Source organism: Cinclus cinclus, chromosome 21 (assembly GCF_963662255.1).
Source record: "Cinclus cinclus chromosome 21, bCinCin1.1, whole genome shotgun sequence".
In the NCBI taxonomy this organism is placed as follows: domain Eukaryota; kingdom Metazoa; phylum Chordata; class Aves; order Passeriformes; family Cinclidae; genus Cinclus; species Cinclus cinclus.
Window position 1 is genome coordinate 6,231,300 of NC_085066.1, and position 13,616 is coordinate 6,244,915.

The 13,616-nt window shown below is 44.5% G+C and overlaps 1 protein-coding gene across 1 annotated transcript in view; it reads right to left on the reverse strand.

The window, feature by feature from the left end:
* Positions 1 to 13,616, reverse strand: part of IKZF2 (IKAROS family zinc finger 2) — a 107,481-nt gene that overhangs the window by 47,928 nt on the left and 45,937 nt on the right. The window lies entirely within an intron of this gene.

Below are 13,616 nucleotides of genomic sequence, written 5' to 3' on the forward strand. Positions count from 1 at the left end.
CAAGCCTTTAAAGGAAACAAATGTATTGGGCTTTTTTAAAAAGGGGTGTCAAGTGCAGGGGTGTTGTAATCACCAAATGCCCCCACTTCAATGCCCCAAGAGCTGGTTGAACCTGCTGAAAGGCCCGTCCCAGAGTCAGAGCCTCCATCCACAGTGTCAGCCAGAAGGCAAGCACACGTGTCTGCTTCCCTAAGCCTTGATCCTGCTGAGGGGTTTAACAAGGAGGTGATTCAGACTTCACATCTAAGCAGTCTTTGACCTCTGTACTAAGGCCATTGGCACGAGTGCTGGTGACAGCAGCAGACCTGGAGCACAAATCTCTACCCTGGGCTGGCCCAGTGTCACCAAACTCTGGCCACATGTGCTCACTCCTTGGCAGCTTGCAAGGGGTCCCCAGCCAGGAACCCAATGACAATTATAACTAAACACTGCGAGGCATCGCACTTTCAAACAGCTGGCCTGGAAATATCAGAAGAAAAAAATGCTACTATTTAGAGTTCCTTCTTCATTTTCCTTTCTTCCCCTTCCCAGAAAACACCGGGTTCAGAGACTGATGTTGATGGTGCAACTCTAAATCACTGCTGTTACTACTAGGGAAAGCATAATGAACAGGGTACAGCAACCAGAGACCAAGCAATGGTAAGATGTTGTCTTTTAATCATAAAACTATTGAAACATCTTTCACTACTCATCAAGGCACTCATGGGAGCTAAGAAACAAAAAGAAAGTACTATTATGGCAAAGCCCATCCAGAGCAAGGACACTGCTGCATCAGTTCACAGCAGACCAGTATCAGCATAGGCACTGCCATCCAAATGGTCTGTAACTACAAAATATTTGAGTGCATCACTTCCAGAAAGGAATTCATATTTTTGTTGCCACAGAGATGCATTTATTGTTTTCAAAAGAGTAAAAAACCAGCCCAGACTGAAAGGTCAACTAGGATGCAGCCCCAGGCAGTGCCCTGGGTAGAAACAGGTCAAGAGGAGGCAGTTTGCATGGGAAGCAGGAGGGGACTGGCCCCACTAGGACAGCAAGAGAAGCCATGGGAAGCCATCCTTCCCTGGTGCTGAGCCCAAGTGGCACAGCCAACAGCCTTCTGGCTGAGAGGATCTACCCTTGTGGAGGGGCTGAGCAGAAAAGAGGAAGAGCAGGAGCTCTGGCAGCTCCGTGTGCTGTCAGGGAGACAGCTGAGGTCTCAGACCCACCTCCCCATGGAAAGCACACTCTGGTGATTTACGGACAGCCCACTTTCAGAGTGAAGGGATGGCAGTTCCCTCTAATAATAGCAGCCTTTTGGGGTATTCAGCAAGTCAGAGAATGAAGCCCAAAGAAACGGTTCGCTGGCTTTAGGAGCAGGATTTAATACACTCAGCCACACAAGTAGCTACAGCAGAGCCAGAAATAGTGCCCTGTGCTCTTCACCTAAAACCCCAGGTTGCTGCCAAGAGCCTGCATGCTGTCCTAGCACAGTACTGCACAAAATATCCAAAAGCAACATCCCAACTGTGCATATTTACATGTACTCGCAAGAGAAAGTCTTGAATCTTACCTATCTTCTCTATGTATACAAATTTTTATCTGTTTCTCTGATTTGGAATAATAAACACTTGAGTGCAGTTAGTGCTGAGTACCAGGACTTCCCATTCACAGCTGTGGAGCTCTGCCTGCTCAGCACTCAGGAGAACAAGGCTGTAAGAGCTTACAAATGGGAAGACCACTTACTTTATTTTCCTTCCCCTAGCACTTCTTTCTGCTGAATGATGCTTTCATGCAACAGGACAAGGAGCAAAACCAAGCAGCGCGAGCTGTTTGCTGGAGCACAGCCTCCCCCCACACACGGAGCTCACAAAGCCCAAGGAATTCACGCTGCATCCTTCAAAACATCCCAGCTATTCTCTGAGCTGTGCAGGCTGTTTGCTCTCCCTCCTTCCCTCACCTTCATGCACATGGAGCACTGCCAGTGCCATTTTCAGAAACCCTCTGGTAGCTGCAGAAAGGTTTCCTCCAGCTGGGAGCAGCCACAGGTCCCCAAGGAGGGGAGCAGGGATCTCCTCGGCTCGTTGTGAGGGCTTTGCTAATCCGGTCATCTCCTCTGCCTTACATCATACACGTCTATATATTAGCCTGTGTGGTAGCTTACATACAAACAGGCACTTAAATTGCATATAGTTTGTTTTCTATGTTCTCGGCCAGCCTCGGAAGCTGCAGTCATTATGTAGTGGCACTGTCTTTGTTTTCACCTACAGTACTGAGGGAGCACAATGAACTCTCCCACAAAGGAAAAAGAAATGTTCAAGGGATGTTGATGGCTATCCTGCATCGTGCACAAGGCTCCACATCAAATTTCACCCTGTGCTCCCTTGCCTTTCTTGTTCACATGCTTGATAAAAGCATAAATAAGTAAGTGGATCTTGTTGGGGTTTTTAAAGTTTTTGGGACATTTCTAAAAAAAAAAAAATGACAGCAAAAGAGATAGTAGGGATAAAACCGTAAATCAGCTCACTGCAAAAGCATGAACTTGAAGTCAACCCATTTTCCTCCAGTTAATATATATTCCTTGTACTTTCCAGACTGGCAAAAAACCTTGTGGGGAAAAACATAAGAGAAGCAGCACAAAAGCTTCTACCTGGGAATACAAAGCTAATGGCACATATTTGCCAGTCCGCACATTCATGTTGCTTTCTTTTTTATTTTTTTGGGTTTGGCGGGTTGTGGGGGGGTTTTTTTGTTTGTTTGGGGTTTTTTGTGTTTTTGTTTTTTTTTTTTTGTTTTTTGTTTTGTTTTTATTTTTCTTTTTATTTTTCTTTTTTTTTTTTTTTTTTGTTCAACACACAAATCAGCTGATCCTGAATCACACTTTATCCTGAGTGGCCAAATTGAATACAATTATTGTTAATGTCTCATAAGTGCCAATTAAACTCCAATTCCCTGTTAAACAGTTTCTTGGGAACTTTTCAGTACAAAAATATTTCCCTCGCCCACAAATTAGCATGGCTACAAACCAGAAGTTGGAAGGTCCTCTTAAACAAAAAATAACATTCCTGGTATTTCATCCTCTGGCATGGAAATTTTTCCCTCAAAAGTGAGATCTGGGGGAGAAAAATCCTTCTGTCTTGCTGAGAGATTTGATCCCCAGGTGGACTGTTAATTAAAGCACTGGACACCTTCTTAAGCGAGCAACAAGAGTGCAATTCCCACTAAGAAACAGAATTCCTCCTGTCCAACACACCAGGGAGAAGGCAGCAGGGCTGTATCCCTCTGTCTCCTCCACTGTCTGCTGTCCTAGGTCAATGCTTATTTTATCTGTGGCCTTGGAAAGCCAGGCTGGCCACTGTCACCGAGGGTTTGTGGTCTCCAGCTGGAGGCTGGCCTTTCCTGGCAGCAGCCATGCACCACCAGCCCCTTCCTGCTGCCCCTGGAGCAGCAGCAAATCAAGCCAGACCCCTCAAGGCCTCCCACGCCTCTTCCCCACTGCCCTTCCTCTCACCAGCAGGAAACAAAGCTTTGGCCCAGCCTCAGATATTCATCCTTGAGGAGGCAAAATTCAAACCTGCCACCCCCGAGGAGCCTTGGGCGGCTCCGTGGGTGAACACAGTGAAGGACATTCACAGACACAACGTGTTCTCTAACCAAAGTGGCCAGAGAGTGGGTGCCAGGTGGGGCACCAGCGATCCCAGGTCTGCTCCAGGTTCCCTATCTGGAACACAACAAAAAGCAGCATTCAAAGCCCGGATGATATGTCTGTCTTTATACCCAGATGTAAAGAGATTATGAAATTGTTAGTTCCCTCTGGAAAATAAGGCTGAGCCCTAACTACAGCAGCACAATGACAGGCACCTACAGCACAGCCTTGTGCATATTGCCCTGTCAGTGGTCAGTGACACCATCTATTTTAACCATGCACTTCTCCTAGGCAGTGGATTAATGACACTGCTAATTGGCAGCTACAGACAAACACAAAATGACCCAGTTTCTATCAGGTTTTGAAACGAATTCTTACACATCAGAAGACTTGGAGTTGGTGTGTCCCTATACTATTAAACTCCCTGTTTTTACACTTTCAAAAGCACTCAGCAAGGATGAGTGTAATACAGTTAATTTTAAGAACCGGAATGGCAAACCAACGAGTGTTTTGCAAGATGAAAATTAAAGGAGGAGGGGGTAAAACCCTTCTGTCTTGATGGATTTTGAAAGTCAAGGTAAGGAATGCCAGAAGTTGGAAACAATGATCCCGGGCTCTTGTTCAGTCTAAGAGCACTCTGGTAACAAAATGGGTCCTTAAAGAAGGTGCTTACATCACTCCAGAAGTGTAGTGAGTCTTTAATGCATGTTCAAACATACTTCCCTCCTGAAATAGCACAAAATTGTCTTGGGTGAAAGAAAACTTAATCTTTGAGTTTCTTGTTGATGATGGAATTTTCCTCTAAGTTAACGACACTTTTCAAGTTCATTTCAGCTTAATTGTGAGCTATTAAACATGTAAACAAGGGAGGGAGCCAAGGGAGCCACCAGCAAGTCTCCCTTTTTTTTAAAAAGGCATACACACAAGGGGTGAGAATGCCAGTCAAGCAGTGGCAGACTGGGGCACAGAAACGGCTCTGTTGTCACCTCATAGCCACAAAGTACTTATCTAGCAGGTTGGCATTAAAAAGCAATCAGCTTTTAAACTGTTTTTTATTTTTAAACAAAAACGAGCAGGTCTCCCCTTCTCCTGTGTAGCAGGTATCACTCCAAAGCTGTGATGCTGAGGAATAAGCAGGGTGAGATCTGCTCAAGGCAGCGCATCTGCTGCTCAGAAGGAAAGAGGTCTCTTCAATGGCCCTGTGGGCAATGCTGCCCTACCAACACCGAAAAGAAAGGTGTTTCTGTCCAGGGTTACAAAAGTGTATTTCACAGGAACCAGTTTTGCTTTCACAGTAGATTGAAGCTTTCTGCAGGCTTAGAGAGAAGTGAAGCTGAATCTGACAGAACAAATGAGGGTGAATGTCACCTGCAGAAGAGGGACATTACCCAACTCTCTTCTGACTCAAAATGTTGTACTCAATGTTTGGTACTCAAAAAGTACCAAAATGTTGGATCACAGACATTCCCAGTACTGGATGTCAAATTTGTTTATTGCAAGTACCAAAGATTTAGCTTTTGACCACCGATCGTAAATGGTGATACCATCTTGTCATGAGTGACCTCTGCAGGGTTCTGTACATTCACAACAGTTAAATCAAAGCAAATAGTTCACAACTAATAAGAAAGAGAAAGGAATGTTTTAGAAACTTAGTGCCTAGTCCTTTCCTGCATGCCACAAACGGGATTCTTCAAGCCCACAAGGAGGTGGTTAATGCGCCAGAAATTCAGTGAGAACTGATCTGCTTATTTAGGGATCCTTAGAAATTTTTAGTTTTCACTTTGAAGAATCTCAGTTTAAGCCTGCTACCTCTGAAGTCAATTTAAACTCTCACTAAATGCAACAGAAGACTTATTTCATATCTTCTGGAGGTGGTGTGTGCACTAAGTGTAGACTAACAGGTCTGTTACACCCAAGTTTAGTTTAAATTAGGATGCTATTGCATAGCTAAGCCAAGCTTCAGTCAGGTTTTAGCTGATACAAACTGTGGTTGCCATCCTCCCTCAATCCCCACCCCTTCCATCTTTTATACTGGCACCAGTGATCATGGAACTGGGTGCTACACCAATCTGGTTGAAAAATGATCTTCCTGAACCTTTTCAGCTGGATCAGACTCCTGAGCAGGCGTACTGTGCCATCACAATAACCAGCTTTGGCTCATGTGGAGCTGCACCCCAGATGTCACCACACACTTTCAGCAGCAATGGTTCTAAATCACCAGGTGGCTTCTCCCAACCCAGCTCTCCAGGGCCAGACACAAGGAATGAAGACTGCAGCACTAAAAGGCATGAAACACCTTTTGTGCTCAAATGGCCATACAAGCTTATGCAAATATGAAGCTGAAAAGACCACAGTTACCACTGGAGGGGCTCTGATTCAAGCAAACACCATCCCAGCAAGAGAAGCATTAAGAGCTGAGATCTCTTTTCTACCACGGAGTCCAATTTTGATGGTTTCAATGACAGATGCCAGAAATGTTTTGAGCCAGCAATCCTCCCATTCTCCCACAAGGTCACATTCAGTGAGATTCCTGCTGAAGTCCAAAGGCTGGGACGTTGAGTAAGGAGTTCCTTGGTGCAAGTAAGCAAGGCAGTACCTAGCCCAGAATCCGCCCGAGATGCCCAGCCTTCAGGCATGACTGTTTGCTCACCACAAGTCACCCATGCTGCATGCTTCCATCTGGCAAGAGTATGAACTCCTAATTGAATATATATGATTGCTCAGTGTCACAAGATTCCTCTCCAGAAAGACCTCAGGCCAAATTTCACCCACAAATGCATCTACGCAAGCAGCACTTACACAAGCCAGAGTCGTGTATTCATATCCCAGGGTAGGAAAAGTACTCTTGATGACCCAGCCTCCCCCTCCCTTTGTGCCTGGATTTCCAAAGTAATATAGTGCAACAAATACTGTGCTTAGCATAATACAAGGTTTCTGCCAATTCCATATAGGTGCAAGGAAGAGTTTCCCTTTCCCATTCTCCCTACCCTTTTGTAGGACCAGAACCTGATGCCTATGCGAGATGAGTGAACACAGCAGGACTCTGCTCCTCTGCTGTCCCCTCAAGATAACTCAGATTATATTCTTGGACTCATGGATTTTTCCCTAAGGTCAAACTAGGAGCAATTGTTGGACATATCTGTATTTGTTCTGCCTTTTATTTCTTTCCCCTGTACTGATGGGGTGAAAGGGAGCAGGATTTTTCTTTCTCCTCTCCTTTTGCTGTTGTACAAGACATGGTTTTCATGTCATCTGGCAAACTCTGTCTTTACACAAGACCTGCCCAGCCCTTGTGCTCCCCTGCTCTGTTGTCCTGCGTGCTGCAGCCATTGGGACATTCTGCCTTTGTGTGAATGATTTCCCACTTGTTTCCAAGGGGCAGGTGAAGCTGGGGGCAGCGGTGCCCCTTGCATTGTGAAGTTCCATGTCACAGTGGCTGTGCAGTGCAGGAGGCAGGTTTGGCCCTTCCCCTGCTGACCTAAAGTGAGTCTCTTACTGTCTGCAACAGTGTAGTTACATACTGTGAGACTCCTCTCCTGCCACAGCTCCTCTTTACTTCAGTAGAGCTATTTCTGATGCACACAGAAAAGCAGAGAGAGGAGGAAAAATAAAAGCCTCAATCCTATAGTGAAGCATGCTGTCTACCAAAACATTAAACCAACAACACCTTTTGAAGACCAGTTCAGATTCCAATGAGGGAGCAGAGGAAACACTCATTGAGGAGTGATACAACATTCACCCCAAGTGGATTTGCTAAGAGGCTGCTGAGAGCTCCATACCTACAAAAACTACAAGTTTGTAATAGAAAATGCTGACAAACTACAGCTATATATGGACCATCCCTTATAAACAAAAAATAAAGTGATTGATAACATCCATTTGAAGAGACCAAACCTTATTGCTCACTCATTGTTGTCCCTGCTTCTTATAAAGTGCAGGACTCCCTAAAATGCTTTCCGACATACGCAAAGGGTAGTAATTATAACAGTAACAAATATTTCATTTATAAGGAACTTTCCATTAGGGATCTGCACTACATTTGAAAATACACCTGAAGAAATTGTTTGCAGCCAGTGGAATCACTTCTCTGGGTCTGGACTTTGCTTCATTTTCTGGCATTTTTACCACTGAAGACATTATCTTCAATGAGTGAAAGGCTTTCATTACCAAGTTACACATCATCATTCACAGCTTTCAGGAAAAGTTTTATTTATTTCTCATTATATAAACTCTAAATCATCTTAATGCAACCTGACCTAGCCATGTCCTCCTCCTCTAAATAAGGCACCTCCCCAACTCATCAACCCATGGAAAATTATAGGATAAGCACCTGCCACAAAAATATTTTCTGTCTTTGTCACTCTATTGTAAAAAGCAGACGAACAACAAAACCTGTTTTATTTATTTTTTGAGCCAAAGCCTTGTCTGCACCCTGGGAGGCAGGCATCTGCTGCAAAGCAATGGGCAGGGCCCCAGGTCCACTTGTAGCCCTGGACCAGTGCAAACATTGTGCCTGAGCACAGGGACTTCTCCCCATGCACCTCACAGTCACTGCTGGGCTGGACTCCTGTGGGACTAAAAGAAATAAAAGGGAAAGCAGCTTTGCCTAAACACACAGTAACTACACAGTGCTGAAGGAGAACTCTTAAAAACCAGTGCCTTTGTAAATGCTGATTTCTGTCAGTATGGTGATGCTTTGAAGCATGCATTTTTACTTGAGGCAGCTAAAACCAAGAAAATTCTATAATCTTACAGGGTTTAATTTTTAAAAATTATTTGAGATAGCACAAGAGGACGAGGACTTAGGGATCTGGAAATATCTCCTCACAGGTCAGAGACTCCAGCAGGACTGAGTTCAACCCATTAAGGCAGAGCTTAGAGCACCCACATGTCAAGATGCACATGAAAGGGCTGCTCCAAGAGCCACCTATGTTATAAGGATGGCAGCATCTGGTTTAGTCCCTTAACTTTTCCAAATGTAAAGGGCAGTAGAGTTTATAAGAATTTCCCATTTTCATAAGCCACTTCACAAATCCAAATCTGTTTAAGGCCAACTTTTAATATACTGAAAACGAGGGGAGGGTATCTCTGTTGCCTCCTTCCCACAACTTAAAACACACCAGTTATTAAAGCAGCAAGACATTTAAATGACTATTCATTCTGATTTTTTTTTTAAAGCAGTGCTAGGCTTTCACCTGTATCATTATTATGTAGGCAGTGACAGATGGCAATGGAAAAATATAAAATAACTCTTAGAGTATTAACTTTTTTCAGTACCGTATGTGTCAGATTCTTTAGCATAAATAAATGGCATTACACAGTCTCATTAAATCTATACATCTGTGTAGTAACTTGCAATTTATGGATATTTTCTGACACAATGTTCAAACCAACAGGTTTAGCTCACATGTTTCTTTTCTCACCATGCCATCTCCAAGTCATCAGAAAAGCAAACAAAAGCAAAACCCTACACTAAATATTCCTGAAGAATTCTATGAGAAGATTTGCTATTCATCATCTACACATATTTAAGGGAATGAGAAGGGAAAAGGGTGAGGGGATCATGGAAGAAAGGGACTGGAAAGAGCTGGCAAGTAAAACATAATTAGGCACCTAAAATTTATATCTTTAATGAGTAAGGAGTGACTCCCCAAGTTAGATTAAAACAGTAACAAACAGACACATTTTCTCCTATTGCCCACTGAAGTACAAAAAAGCCCCCACCACATTTTCCCCAGAGCACCCAGGAGCCCTGAGCAGATCCCCCATGGGCTGCTCTGCCCAGGCAGAGCAGGGGCTGCAGAACTGAAGGCTGAGCTGGAGCAGCTCAGGCTGCTGAGGAGATCAGGCCATCACCCAGCACACAGAAAGGTGCTGCCAGCAGCTCTGAGCACCACTCACTGCTGCCCAGAGCCATCAGCAAGTTAGAGACACAAGGGCTGCGCACGCTGAAGCATCTGACACTTCCTCAGGCCTTTCCCAAACACGTCCCATAAACTCAGCTGCTCCATGGGAACCCTGTGTCCAGCCACCCCGCAGAGCCACGCACACAGGCTCTGGGGGATGGCAGAATGAGCTCTTGCTTCTGCAGCCCAGGTTAGGGGACAGCAGGGACACTGCACCTGCTGGGACACAGGGCCCTGAGGAAGGTGGGATGGCAGGAGAGGGCTGGTTGTACACACCAACCTACTCCTGGGAGAACTTCCAGGCCCACTTTCATTCATCCTTGAACAGGACCAGGGCAGCTGTGGGGACCTCACAGCTGCTCTAGTCCCAGTTAAGAAGACTTTTTGGGCAACAGGTTGTGTTTGGGAGCCCTCCCTCTAACAAAAGAGCCCGCTGGTCCAGGCTGGTGGAACAGCATGCAGCATCACTTGCTGTTACCAAACATTTATTAAAGATGTCAACAAAAGATAAAAATCTGCAAATGCAGCCACAGCCCCAGAAGCAGGAGTCCAGAAGCCCTGCAAGCTCAGTCCCCCTGGCAGTGTTTCAGTAAGTACCTCCCCTTTCAACTCCTTTGGCAGTGCCTTTGGGGATGTTCTCCCAAGAGCTGCTAAGGATCTGGGGAGCTGTTCACCCAGTATCAATGAACACCCCTGCCTGAACACCAAGTCACACCTTAGACAAACTCAAACCTAGGTGACACATTGCCAGTGGAAAGATGAAATCTGCTATTAGCAGCAACTCCTGCACGTCACACCCTTTTGTCTGCTTGGGTAAAGGATCTGTTGGGAGCTATTTATGGACTGGCTCTTTTCCTCTAGGAGGAGCTGGTATTTCTGCCTAAAATTAAGATGGCTTGACACTTCCTACGATGAGGCCCTGTTTTTACTTGCTTATCACTTTGCCAAAAACAAGTTAGGCTGAAATGTATAGACAATATTTTAATTTTGTGTGTGTAAAACTGCAAATCAAAACAGTTGAACTGGCTCTGACAAAGAGGTCAGAGAAACCACTACCTTTGGTTCTTAGTGTTCAGGTCAGGTGATCAGCCAAAACAAGGAAGCCTGTTTTCCTATGGATTTGTACCCACAACCTCTTTCAAGCCCTCATTCCTTGCAGGAAGTACAATTTGGGAAGCTGCTGCCAAACAGAATAAGTAACTTTTAAGTTCCACTCGCCTTTCCCCTCACTAATGAGGATCAGCAATCCCAAGAGATCCTCTGACCATGCAACTTCATCTCATGGGTACACTTCCACTGCATCAATTCAAGGAAAGTCAGACCAGACACAAAACATCACTGACATGACTTAGTTTGGTTTTGAGGACAGGTCATGTGCATTTAAAAATCATTACTCGCTGCAATGAAAAGAAGCAAAAAAAAGAAGAAAAGGGGAAAGAAACTGGCATCCTAAGAGGCTCACTAAAGCTCTTTAAAGTGCATAATTCCATCATCATACTGTACATAGCACACGATCTCTGAGGGGTAATTATCCATGGATTGGAAGCCAGTGTGAATATACACACAGTCAATATGATGTGCTTGTTGCTGGCTGCTTCTCTTTTTTCTTTCTTTTTTTTTTTTTTATTTTAAATCAATTTTAATTGTCGTGGATCTATTTCTGCTAATAAAAGAGAGTGAACTGATTCTGGTCGGATAGATTTCTGGATACGGAAAATGAGTGAGCAAAACATGTGAGAGTACTTACTGTATTACCAGAAATATTTATAAATGGCTCTTCCCTCCCTCAGCTGGCAGAATATCAAAACACTGAGGAAGCAGCACGGATGGCTTCTGAAGGGATGGAGAAAGCAGAGGTCCACTCCTCCATCACCAGCCCAAGAAAACAACGCCACAGAGCTTCAGCAGAAGCTGGAACTGCTCTAACAGCAACATCTCCCCTCTGGTTAATGGGCAAGCCCTCCTGTGAGTGCAAACTGTACCAGAAAGGAACACAAATGAGCCCTACAGGGAACATATAATGTGCCTACTGGCTTGGAACAATATGTGAACTGGAGATCCAAGGTTTTTTGTAACTAAGATGTGATTCCCAGGAATGTTGGTCATTCCAGCTGAGGACAATTATCTTCTCTTGAAGGCTTGATGCCTCCAGACACCAAGCTCAACCCAGACTCTTTGGGCTTGACAGTACTGAAATGTTCCCTGTAAAACACAGCACTATCACAATGCATCCATTAGCTGCATTTATATCAGCAAAACAAAAACGTGGAGACAAACACATTTACAAGGAGCACCTACCAATCACCTCCTACCTCTGCAGGAGAAGCTGGCTGAGTCAGGAAGGACTCTGTGCCCCGGAGCCCCTGCAAAGGGGGCTCCTGCAGAGGTACACACGACACACACAGCAGTACCAGGATGCAGACTCCTTGCACGGATGTGTGCCTTTGGGTAACTCCCACCTGCACGCAGACCAACCTCCTAGAACTAGACTAACGAAATACACACTCTGAACTTTGTCTAACCTCACAATTTGTTTCCATGTACCCCACTTGTGTGGACCGTGGGTTTTCCTGGGGGAGACGAGCACGCCGTTGGCTGCTGAGCTCCCAGCTCCACACAGCCTGCTCTCCATTCCCAGCAGTGGAGGACTACAGTAAGGTGCACCAACTCCCAAGTTAGCCTGTGCATGTGAAAATGCCTGGGGGTCCTGATTCAGTGCAATACTTAAGCAATCACTGATCTTTAATGTTAAAGTCAACAGGACCTCGGCACATCCATAGGTAATTACACGAATTTATCAGCGGGCTGAGCAAGCATGTTGCAGCTCACAAAAGCAACGAAAGGACAACGTGCAGGAAGAACAAAAAGCCTTCAGGAAAGGATTAGCAGTGTCACAAATTAAACATCTCCTCCCTGATGACATACAGGATCGGGTCAACTGTGCAGGCAAGCGAGAATTCTGTAGCATGAAGTCACAAATGGTACAGCCTGCTCACACTACTGCCTGTAGTAGCTCTGCAGGTAATGAACGCAGAATACTAATGTACAATAAGCAATACCTTAACAGCTCTACTCTGTAGAAGAGGTAGGGATTTTCCAGTGTTTAACTGCATATCATTGCTATTCCAGATCTCCTACTTGGCTGTTTTAACCTACCTAGAAGATTTAAGTGTAAGAAATAACAATAAAGCTCTCTGTAATCAGTCCCTGAAACCCTGCAACTCTTGCTTTACGGTTTTAAACCCATAACCTAGGAGGGCTGCAACCTAATAGTGATATGCTGTCATTAACTGGCTACTGAATTACAACAAATAATGTGGAAGGACCTGAGCTGCAACTCCACCCTACTATTTTAAAAATAGATTGTTACCTATTTGGTGACAATATGAACACTTTTCAGTTATATAGTACAAAGCAACCTAACGCTGGTTGCGACCAATCTTGGGCTTAAAAAAAAAAAAGGCATTATTTAAAAATTGTCTTAATCCACAAAAAATATATAAGTTCTTCAGATGATTATGTCTTCTCATAAGTACAGGAAATATCAAGAATTTACAGTAGGTCATTCACGTCCCCACGATTACAGCAGGCAAAAAGTAGTTCAGCAACTGCTGAAATAATTGCCAAGCAAGGAGAAGATAAAGATATAAAGCAAATTTATTGGCTGTCTAGCAGACTTTACATTCAATTTTCCCTTGTCACAGTCTCATCGAGTGCATGTACCTGCACAATTCTAGTTGTGAAAGCTACAGTCACAGCCGTGTTAGATTCAACTACCCCTATGCCAAATCTGATCCGAGGGGCTCAGGAAAGCAGTGTAAGTACTCCCAGGAGGGACACTCAATTTTACATATCACATGCCATGCTTTATCTATCTGCTTGCAAGTGCACAGTGAGTTCACTGACTTGTTTTAAAGTTCTGAAACATTCACAACCACCTTTATGCGTGCATATATGCTAAAGACTCTTGCAGAAAGTGGCCTGCTCATGTAACAATGCCTTGTTACTACTCTGTTGCCAGGTTTCTGGCCTGGGGCTTTGGGATCAGCAGCTTCCTTAAAGATACCATCAACAGGGGATTCTCA